Source organism: Carcharodon carcharias, chromosome 6, assembly GCF_017639515.1.
Source record: "Carcharodon carcharias isolate sCarCar2 chromosome 6, sCarCar2.pri, whole genome shotgun sequence".
Taxonomy (NCBI): domain Eukaryota; kingdom Metazoa; phylum Chordata; class Chondrichthyes; order Lamniformes; family Lamnidae; genus Carcharodon; species Carcharodon carcharias.
This window is the reverse complement of record NC_054472.1, coordinates 53,649,958-53,662,066: the sequence shown is the minus strand read 5'-3', so window position 1 is coordinate 53,662,066 and position 12,109 is coordinate 53,649,958. Positions and strand designations below refer to the sequence as shown.

Sequence of the window (12,109 nt, the reverse complement as noted above, 5' to 3'; positions counted from 1 at the left end):
CATACCCCCTACACTCAAGTACACGTCACTGATATATACTCAAAAAATAAGAGACCTAGCACTGAGAAACCCCACTGGAAGCAGGCTTCCAACCATAAATACAACCATTGACCTTTGCCCTTTGCTTCCTGCCTCTGAGCCAATTTGATCGAGTTTGCCACTTTGCCTTGGATCCCATGGGCTTTTGCATTTGTGACCACTCTGCCATGTGGGACCTTGTAAACAGCCTTGCTAAAATCCATATATCATATAGACCACATCAAATGTACCACACTCATCAACCTTTCTTGTCACCTCCTCAAAAAATTCTTTCATGTTAATCAGACACGACCTTCTCTTAACAAGTTTGTGCTGACTGTCTTTGATTAATTCATGCCTTTCTAAATGAAGATTTATCCTGTCCCTCAGAATTTTTCCGAAAATTTTCATGCTATTGACGTTAGGCTGACTGGCCTGTGATTATTCCCATTTTAAACAATGGTACAACTTGAGCTGTCCTCCAGTTCTTTGGTACCATGCCTGTAGGCAGAGAGGGTTGGAGAACTAAGGTCAGAGCCCCCATTATTTCTTCTCTTGCTTCCCTTATCAGCCTGAGATACGTTACACCTGGGTCTGGGGATTTATCCATTTTCAAATATGTCAAACCCCTTAATACTGCCTTTTCCATTGCATTAATTTCATTTAATATTTCACGCTGATTGCAATGCCTGTTTTGTCCCTCCCTTTTGTGAAAATAGATGCAAAGTATTCATTAAGAACCATACCCACATCCTCTGCCTCCACACACTTATGGTCTCCAATAGGCCCTGCTCTTCCTTTCGTTATCCTCTTGCTCTTTCTGTATTTATAAATATCTTCGGGTTATCCTTGATTTTATTTGCTTGTATTTTTTCCATACCCTCTCCTTGCTTTCCTAATTTCCTTTTTAATTTTGCCTCCCCACTTTTAACTGTAGATTTTCTGCTGTATTGAGTCCACAGAATCTGTCATAAGCTTCCTTTTGTTCCTTATCCTCTGCTTTTACCTTGGTATCCAGGGGGTTCTGGACTTGTTTGTCCTATTTTTTTCTTTAAGGAAACATACTTGCTCTAAACCCCTAGGGCAGAATTTTTCTGTCGGTGAGCTGGGGGCGGGGCCCGCTTGCCGAAGTGAAAATGATACCCTCCGACATCATCCCGCCCCATTTAAATATTCAGGAAGGTGGGTGCGCAGCGAAATCAGCTGTCTGCCCACCGACCTGTCAATGGCCAATTGAGGCCATTGACAGGGTAGTTAAACCAATTAAAGGCCCTGCCCGTCTAACCTTAAGGCTGGTGGGCAGGCCAGGAGCCCCAGCGGGCTTCTAAAAAAACATGAAATCTCATCCACTGGTGGGATGAGGTTTCATGTCTGTTTTAGAAAAGTTTAATAATGTTTTTGTGATATTTATTAATATGTCCCATCTCGTGTGACCTTGTCACATGAGGGGGACATGTTAATAATTTTCTTATTTTTCTATTTTTAAAGTTTCAAACACTGTCAGCGATCTCCCTGAGGCAGCACTTAGTCTCAGGGAGACGTGCGCTTTTTCACACGCATGTACAAAAGAGCTCATTCTGATAGTTGGGGAATCCCTCCCCCCCCGCACAGGAAGTGCATAGCGCTTCTCGTCGGCCGGCCTGCTGGGCGGGCCTTAATTGGCCCGCCCACTTAAAATGTCAGTGGGGCCCGTTTCAGCGGCGGCAATTGGCTGCCCGCCTGTCGCTGAGCCGGTGGGGCCCACCCGCCTGCCCATCGAGGGCAAAATTCTGCCCTTACTATTATCTCCCACTGACCTGACACTGATTTACTTCAAGTAGCTGTTTCCAGTGCACTTTAGCTAAATTACATGTCAGCTTAGTAAAATTAGATTTCCCCAATTCAGAACTTTTATTCCTAGTCGATCTTTGTCCTTTTTCATAACTACCCTAAACCTAACTGAATTATAATCACTTACACCAAAATGCATCCCAGCTGATACCCTTCCACCTGCCCAGCTTCATTCCCTAAAACTAATCCCGGAATTGCACCTTTTCCTTTAGGTCTTGCTACATATTGGCTAAAAATGTTTTCCTGAATGCATTTTAAGAATACTGTTTCCTCTTTGCCTTTCACACTGGTTCTATCACAGTTAATATTAGGGTAGCTAAAACCCCCACTATTATTGCCCTATTGTTTTTGCACTTCTCAGATATTTGTCTACATATTTGCTTTTCTATCTTCCTTTGCCTGTCTGGAGGACTATCGTATAACCCTTCCCCGTGTCATAGAATGACTGCCCCTTTTTTATTCTTTGGTCCAATCCTATGGCCATATCATCCCTCCTCACAGCTATAACATTTCTTTAATCAATAACATAATCAATAATGACTTTTTATAAGTTCTTGGTCACACTCACATGTCCGAGTCAGAAGCTTTTGGTTCAAGTCCCACACCAGAGACTTGAGCACATAAACCAGGTTAACACTTCAATGCAGTGCTGAGACTGCTACATTGTCAAAAGTGCCGTCTTTTGGAGGAGATGTAAGACTTCATCTGCCTTCTCAAGCAACAGAAGTGAAGTTCCATTGGTATCCTTGTAAATATTTAATTTGTTGATCAATACCACAAACAGATGATCTGATCATTTATTTCATTGCCGTTTGTCGAACATAACTGTGTGCCAATTGGCTGCTGCTTTCCCTACATTACAACAAAGATCACACTCCACTAAGCACTCCGTTATGATTGTGATGCAGGATTAACCTATGCTTGGTGGCTGCAGACTCTGTACTGCCTGTTCATTTCAATGATTTCAGTCTCATTAATAACCGCACTGTTGATTAGTAGGACGCATCAGCAGAAGACCAAAATTGTGAGTGGCTAACATCACTTAAAGCTAGCCTGCACTTCTTAAAAGGGAGGTACAAGATGGCTGGAGCAGTTGCAGGAAGTGACTGCAACGTGGAAAAGAGTGAAGACAATATAAGAGAGAGCAGGTTTTCAAGCATTGCACTGGAGGCCATGATGGAGAAGTTGGAAAGGAGAGATATGTTTCTGTAGGAGAGCCAAAAAGTGATGGGAGCAGACACCCATGGAGATCGATGCCAAGAGTCAAACCCCAAGGACCTGGATCCAGTGTTGCAAGAAGTTAATGACCTTACACGAGTGGCCAAGGTCAGTGAAGGCATCTTCAAATGCCAACTACACCACTAGCCTCTGACAATCACCACATCCCCATCACTCACCCACCAACTACACACTTAACACTGCTGCAAACTACATTCACAGGTTGCGCATGCTGCCACCTATTCAACCATGATAGCCAGGTGACCCATACAGCATGATACCCACTGACACAATTGCCCCTCTTTTGCAGACTTGGTGCTTTACTGGAGGCAGCAAGAGCTAACTTGAGAGAGAAGATATGCATGTTCCTTCACTGTCGCTGGGTCAAAATCCTGGATCTCTCTCCCTAATAGCACTGTGGGTGTACTTACACCACATGAACTGCAGTGGTTCAAGAAGGCAGCTTGCCACCACCTTCTCAAGGGCAATTAGGGATGGGCAATAAACGCTGGCCTAGCCAGCGACACCCACATCCCGTGAATGAATAAAAAAAATGTGCATGCCTTAACCCACTTGAAGGAAATGATGATGTCATTATTTAGAAACGCATTGCTGAGGCCGTGGCAAGGCTGAAACCATCCAGGATGACAGTATCCTCATACCTGATCCTCCTCCTCACATCCGGCTTCCCCCTCATAAGAACATGAGAACATAAGAAATAGGAGCAGGAGTAGGCCATTCAGTCTTTCGAGCCCTGCTCCACCATTCAATAAGATCATGGCTAATCTGACGGTGGCCTCAACTCCACTTTCCTGCCTGTTCCCTATAACCCTTGACTCCCTTGTAGATCAAAAATCTTTCTCACTCAGCCCTGAATATATTCAAGTCCCCATTGCTCTGTGAGGTAAATAATTCCTAAAATTAACAACTCTGAGGGAAGAAATTCCTCCTTGTCCCTGTTTTAAATGGGAGACTCCTAACTCTGAAACTGTGCTCTCAGTTCTAGGTTCCCCCACATACATACTCTCAGCATTGGCCTTGTCAAGCCCCCTTAGAATCTTATGTTTCAATAAGATTACCTATACCTGTCATTCCCACCTCCTCTAGATACATCTTTTCTGTCTCAATTTGTCCCATGACCACTCCTTTTGGCCTTGCACCATAAAATCTTTTGGTCAGTTAATCTCTCCTGGATTCTACCCTACCACAGACTTGTCCTTTTGTTCTTTTTTCACCCTCCCCCTCTTTCACTTGCTCTAAATCATTTTTAACTTTTCCCATCCCATACTCTTCTGATTTACAAGCTGCAGCTGGTGTAAGCTTGCACGTCTTATTTCTCCCCATCTTCCTGCACAACAACCTTACCCCTTGTGCCTTTCCCCTTTCAGATAGCCAAGATGTATTATTTGGTCAGGAAATGAAGGGACAGCAAGAATATAGTACAGATGATGAAACACCTTTACGCAATCACAGCCACCAGCTCAGACACTGACACTGCACATACCTTAGAGGATGGCATATAGATGGGATCTGCACGAGGTGAGACACCAGGCACGAGTGGGCTGCAACCAGGGCATGAAAAAGAATAACACAGGTGCCAGTATGTCGGAGGCTGAGCTCACACACAGGCTCAGGGCTTAAAGCCCATCCTTTCCAGCCTGTAAGTGGTGGCCAACTCCATTCACGTAATTCTGGATCGAACCATCATGCAGGACTGATGGCCGATGTTGCAACTTCCATTATGGCACAGCAGCCACCTAATGTATGTGTGGTGTGGTGGAGGCACAGATTGCAGTCATGCAAGGTCAGACTGCATCATGGCTGTGGATTACAGTGTGCAAAGGGGCTTGCAGGGTGTCACAGCAACAGATTATGAGGATTGCTGAGGCACCACCGTGGGGAGTAGCAATGTCTCCATGGAGCAGGAACTTGTCCTCTGTCACAATTGTAGCATTTCTCCTCCTACCCCTACCAATCCATTGGTGCTTTTGATGATGCCTGTAAACCAGCCCAGACTGCTGCTGCTGCTGAGATGGTGCAGTCTGAAGCTGGGTGTCCTAGGCCCAGACCTAGTGATTGTCCTCCAAGGCCACCTGCAATTTCCTCCACTCAAAGTCAGCAGCCTGCCACCAGCAATGCTGCAGTCACAATGGTTAGCACTGCTTGGAGGACTAGGACAGGCATAGGCACAGGGAAGGCATAAGGGTGATTAGTTTACTTCAGTTTGCAATGTGGCATGATTTCATTTATAAATTTAGTTTGGAATGTTTATTTTGTGGTGGCTTTTATTTTTGCATTGTGGTCAAATGATAGCTGTGATGTCCAGTAACAGAAGGAAGGTAAGATGTGGGACTGAAATAAAAAGAAAAAAGGCTGAAAATACTCAGCAGCATCTGTGGAAAGAAACAGGGCTAACGTTTCAGGTTGAGACAACCTTACATCAGAGCTGTTCTGATGAAACTGTTCTTAACCTGAAATGTTAACTCTATTTCTCTCCATAGATGCTGTCTGACCTGCTGAGTATTTCCAGCCTTTTCTGATTTTATTTCAGATTCCCATCATCTGCAGTATTTTGCTCTTATAAGGTGTGGGACTGTTGGTGAATGGGAAATTGTGGTTGCGGTTACTGGTTTCACACTCAGGACAAGAGGGCCAGAAAAGGGCTGGCTAGGTTGTCTTGGACCTTCCCTTTCATGTTGCTGTTCCTCAGCTACTCACCATACAACTGGTGGTATGGAATGTCCCCTTATGATGGCTAGGTTATGCTGCATCCAGCAGCTTACCATAAATCTTGACACTCTGCCAAGTACTGCAGGGCTCCTGTAGAGCAGTCCAGGAAGCAGATTTTGACTCAGCACACCAATAGTCACAATTTGTACGCCAGAATGGCTTATGTTGTATGCATGCTGCCCACATGTGCATGGGTTGCACACTGGATTCATCAACCATGTGGTCAGCAGATAGTTCTTGTTGCCCAGTAGCTACCCTTTGGTTTGTCATGGTGCCTCAAAAGTGGACTGTCAGAGAGTGAAGGCATTATGACTGCTGTCAGAGTACCAGACATTGACCTCGCAGAAGGAAAAACCAGTAAAACTTAGGAAATGACTAGTACTGGTCAGCATTGGTCTTATATACCTTAAAATGGCTGCATGATTCACCGTCTATGGTCACACACCAGCTGGATGTTGAGAGAGTGGAATCTCTCTTGGTTCTGGTATGAGGCAGTGCCTACAAACCAATATTTGTGTTGTCAATGGCACCTGGCACCATGGGGTAGCCTGCAATCCTTGTAATGCCTTGTGCGCCCTCCGCCTGCTTCCTTCTGGCAAGAGAGAGTGAAATGTAGCTTTCAATGAACAGAGAGCATCAGTAATCTCTCTTATGTAATAGTGCATGGAAAACTGTGAGATGTTGCAAATATCTCCAACTCCAACCATGAAGGAACCAGAGCCAAAATATTCACTGCCATGGTCGACCTCACAGCCACTGGTAATGTAGTCCTTGCCCTGCCCTGAGCTTATAGTTGTGGCTACAGGAAGTGGCAGATATCAGTGAAAGTGCAGATATCTCACGCATTGTTCCTCACTGAGGTTCAGGTAGGAAAATTGCTCCCTAAACACCCTGGGCTGATAGGGTCTCCTGTTGAGACACCATTCCCCCTCTCCTCCTCTTCTTCTCTCTTCCAGCAGCTTGTCCTGTTCTGTGTGCTCTCTGTTCATTCTCCCAGTCATGCTTTATTCCAAGGGCAATGCCTAGCCGTGCACCCATGTCAGGGAACAAATGGATTGTGCAGAAGCTTTGAAGACAGCAAAAGATGTTTCTACACCTACCTCATTGCTCCCTGTAAACCTTTGCAACTTTTAAAAAAGTAAGCAAAGCACCAAACACTTGTAGAGTCATAGCAACAGCCAGAAGAAATCCGGCGGGCTGGCCTTATAATGATATGCAAATGCAGTACAATGAGATTCCCGATGTCCAACGATGACCTGCCATCAACATGCTGAGCAGACAGTCGCAAACTGGTTCCATGATGTTGTAAAACCGAATTTTGTCCTTCTCAACATATTGTCCACTCACGTCACCAAGCATTCCCAACACATGGATGATTCTGCCCATTGGGTTTTTTTTTGTCACCTAAGCTACTCAGCTGCTAAATCAGGAACCAAATAATTTTAAGGAAGGAAGTTTAGCAAATACACCCTGGGCAAAAACAGTGAGAAGAAGTAGACAATAAAGAGGGTCATTTTCATGTTTGGGTGGGACGAAAACTTGTAGCTATGGATTGTCACCATGCCCGTTATCCAGCTGCCTGTTATCCACCCACCCGTTATCTGCCCTGCCCATTATCCACCCACTTGTTATCCACCCCGCCTATTACCCACCCTGCCCGTTACCCATCCGCCCGTTACCCACGCGCCTGTTACCCATCCCCATTATCCACCTCACCTGTTATCCTCACACCCATTATGCACCCTACCCATTATCCACCCAGCCGTTATCCATCCGCCTATTATTCACCCACCCGTCATTCATCTGCCCGTTATCCATCCGCCCGTTATCCGTCCACCCGTTATCCAACTGCCCATCATCCATCCGCCTGTCATTCACCCGCCCATCATTCATCTGCCCATTATTCATCTGCCAGTCATACATCTGCCCCTATCCCTCTGTCCATTATCCATCTGCCCGTCATCCATCTGCCCATCATCCATCTGCCCATTATTCACCCTCCCATTGTATTACAGCAAATGACTTACACAGGACAATACGAGCAGTTTTGTTACAGCTGTATTAATCACAGATAACTGAAGTAAATATTCAAAATATAGATTGAAATTTTAAATCAACATCAGAGCCTTAATTTCTTGGTGATCTGAAACAGAGCCTTATTTAACAGGAGCTTGGATTGGAGAATTCGTTTTGGAGGCCACTGGTTAATTTGAATTGCTGGAAAATTCATATAGCGCAAATGTGGCACACGGTCCCTGTGTAGCTGATTGCCCGACCCACAGTGCCATCAAGCAAGGTTCTGTGATTGGAGCACATTCTTGTGAAATTTCTTCTTACTACCCTGTCTAATCACACTATATTCTCTTTATATTGTTTTGTTATGCCCTCTGCTTCCTGATTTTATCTTTTTAACTTTAGTGCTATCTAGCATAACCACTTGCCCAACCATTTTTTTCTCTCTTAATTAAATGAGTCAGTTTAAGACATCTTATCGGCCCATGCAACTTCAAAGGTGTGTTATTTACCCAATCAACACTTGGTAGAGTAGAGATTGATGTACACATGTACACAAGGTCAGACATTGATGTGAATATGCAGTAATGAATAGGCCCATGCTGGATAGGTTTCTGCCCATCTCCTCACATGCCTCAGCCCACCTTTTACAGTAATTCTTATGCACGCTTTTATTACCTCCAGTCTTAACTATTTGGATGTTTTCCTGACCAGCCCTCCAATCTTATAGCCTCCATGAACTTAAGGTCCTCCAAAATTCTATTACCTGTATTCTATCTTGCTCCTTGTTCTATTCACGGATCACCCCTATGCTCGCTGACCTACATTGTCTCCTGGTTCATTGATGCCTTGATTTAAAAATTCTGATTCTTGTTTTCAAACCCCTCCCCATCCCTATCTCTGTAATCTCCTCCAGCCATTGAACACTCCAATACATCTGCTGGTTAGAATTTGGACAGCTCCATCTTTTAGGTGCAGGGTTTGCCATTCAAGACCTACCCGCACCCATTCAGGTTGAGGAGGGCAATATGCAAACTTCATGTACCCACCTCATCTGAATGATTGTGGTGTTACCTGGTGTGCCTCAAAGGGCTGCTGTCTGCCCCTAAGTGCTGCCTGTGCACAGTAGGAAGCTCCAGCAGCATTGTTTTCAGATCACATGTTACAGGCAGCCTGCTCTGCTTAAAGGCAGGCTATGTCTTAAAGGGAAGCTGCAGAAAAAGATGCTTCAATCTAAATTCTTGCCAAGTAAACATCAGCATAAACAGAGGGATCCATAATGATGAATGTGGCACTGCAAGTATTAGTGGTGACTTTTCTTTGGAGAAAAGAAGTCTGAGAGGAGACTTGATAGAGATATTCAAGATCCTGAGGGGTATGGACAGGGTAAATCATGAAAAACTGTGCCCATTCAAGACAGCATCAAGAACTAGAGGGCACAGATTCAAAATAATTGGCAAAATATGTAATAGTGATGCGAGGAAAGATTTTTTCACCCAAAGGGTGATTGGAGTTTGGAACAAATTTCCTGAGAGGGTGGTGGAGGCAGGGTCGATTGAGGTATTCAAAAGGGAATTGGATTGCTATTTGAAAAGAAAGAATGTACAAGGTTGCGGGGATAAGGCAGGAGAATGGGACTAGGTAGAATACTCTTTCAGAGAGCCAGTGCAGAGTTGATGGGCCAAATGGCCTCCTCCTGCACTGTAAAGATTCTGTGGTGCAGGTGAGCAGAAAGAGAGATGCCACAATGGTCCCACGGAGAGCTAGGATGCCCTCAAGTACCACTCTTGGAAGGAAGTGAAAGCAGGCAGACAGGAAGGTCTACTCCAGAATCTGGACCCAAGAGCCTGGCAGCAGCACGGTCAACATCAGTGAATGCATCTTCACATGACATCTCCTACCCACCAGAGCACCAGTCTTTCATGCTGCTCAGTGCTTCACCACTCACCCAGCACCACTTCCTGGCACTCAGGATTCACTCTATCAGTCAGATACTTCACCTCACACATACCAACCAATGCTGTCAGCCTCACACCCATCTCTTGCTCGCTCCATACACCCCACTAGCTATTCAGCTATCTCAGGCACATCCCTAAAAACAGTGCTACACAATTACTGATAGTCTGCCCTTGTTCTTGTAGGACAAGGTGGCACACAATAGATGGATGCAGAGTGGAACCAGCACGGGAGACAGACACCAGCATCTCCTGATCCTCACAGAGGAGATGAGTCTCTGCATCATGGACCTGGCTGCATGGGGCCCTTAGCATCTGATGTCATTGAGAAGATTGAGGATGGCAGTATGTTCCTGCCTTATTCCTCCTCAACTCCCAGCCCACCCTCCTCCAGCTATCTGGCATGATGAGCAAGCTGCCTTGGTCTGACCAAGGACCTCCTGCTTCCCACCCCACCCCTCTTCTCTCACACCAACCTTTTCCTTCTGAGTTCTTGCTTTCAGATACCCAGGAATTGCTATCCATCCAGCCACATCAGCCCTCAGAGAAGGAGCAAGAGTTCAACAATACAGTACTAATGAAGAGGTCCCGTCATTCAGTCTGACCCTTGCAGCCACTCGCTCAAAAATACTGGGTGCTGCATGTACCTTGTAGGCTAGTATAGAGTTAGGATCAGTACATGCAGCATCATGCGGGCATGAGTGGGCTACAAACAATACAGTGATAAAGGATGATTTGTATGCCAGCTCACCAGAGCCATGGTGGCAAACAAGTCCTGCTGCAAGGGACTCAGATGAAGACTTCGATGGGCTGGCATAGAGGAGAACACTGAATTAGCATGCACACCAAAATGCTGGGTTTATTGGCTGACCTGTCAGACAGCTTTCTGTGACCGTCAAAGGGCTTGGAGGAGTCTGACTCCAAGTTGGCATAAGACATGGTGAGGAGTTTGCCCACTCGCAGCCTCTGCTCCCTCTCACTGTTGTCCTGCAGATCCAGATGCACTGTCACTGCTGTCCCCCGACACTTCTGACATCACTGTGAGGAAGAGACAACACTCAGGCAAATGTAGGAGCTCATCAAACACCTTCAATAATAATCCAGATTGCTTTCAAATGCTTTAACAATATGTTACCTGTAATCAGGGTGTGTGGCCCTTTAAATAACTCTGATGATGCGCTCATCTTGCAGCTTCACGCTTGTTTTTTTTCCTGAGTAAACAACACAGATACGGCCTGCAAATTTGTTGGCCAAATTTAGGATCCTGATGTCACAACAGCCAATTGCACTGTGTGAGGTCAGAATAGCACCAAATCAATGTCTTCTAGTGCACACAGGGGATGCAGCGATGTGATCCCTTATCAATGCAGAATGTAGCACGTACCCCTCAGGAAGTGACCAATGACACATTGAACCCCTGGGAAACAGAGGTAGGCGCCCAGGCAACAAATTTCTAGCCCTGTACAATTCCTTCAACTCTGTCCTTTTGTGAATCACCTCCTTCCTTTGCCCTACCCTTGGTGGATTTGCTTTCAGCCACCTAAGCCCTAAGCTCTATTTCCTCCCCAAACATTCTCATCTTTCCATCCCGTTCTCCTCCTCTAAGACATCCTTAAAATCTTCCTCTTTGACCAAGGGTTTGGCCTCCTCTCCTAATGTCGTCTTCTTTGGCTGGGTATCATTTTTTCTTTAATTATATTCCTGTGAAGCACCTTGGGACATTTTACTCCATTGAAGGCAAACAGTTGTTGTCATTGTCCTGATGCCAATAGTGTGATCTCATCACAGCAGAAATTAAAATTCAGGACCAACTGCTGGTCATGATTTGATCTGTGAGTGCCTCGGAGTGCTGTGTCCTTGCACATTTGGTGTCTTTCACTCAATGGTGCATGGACTGACTAAACATCTTCCCAGTTATTTTGGATGGAATTCCCCATGAGTCGTTTGACAGAAAAAGTTGTGAATTTTGTTAATATTTTAGTGAATGTGCAGATACTTCACTCCAATGCAAAGCACAATCAAATATGTGAAATGCAAAATAGTGTAGATGCTGGAAATTTGAAGCAGAACAAAAAGAGAAGAGGCTGGCAGTGATCAGCAGGTCAGGCAGCATGTATAGAGAGAACACAAATTGGTCGCCATTTCAAGTATTAAACATGGGAAAGGGCCAATTGACCTCTTCTCTATCAACTATGCTGCCTGATCTGCAGAACATCTATATTTCCCCTTTAAACATTGTTGCTCAGCTGCTTTGAGTTTCTTTCTGATGCTGTAACTGCTTGTTCAGCTGTTCCTTCTTTCTCCATTGTATTCTCAGCATTCCATCTGTTCCATAAAATCTGTTT

At 45.1% G+C, this 12,109-nt stretch overlaps 1 protein-coding gene across 1 annotated transcript in view; it reads left to right on the top strand.

The window, feature by feature from the left end:
- The window catches only part of pou6f2 (POU class 6 homeobox 2), a 1,008,671-nt gene that overhangs the window by 938,985 nt on the left and 57,577 nt on the right, over positions 1–12,109 (top strand). The window lies entirely within an intron of this gene.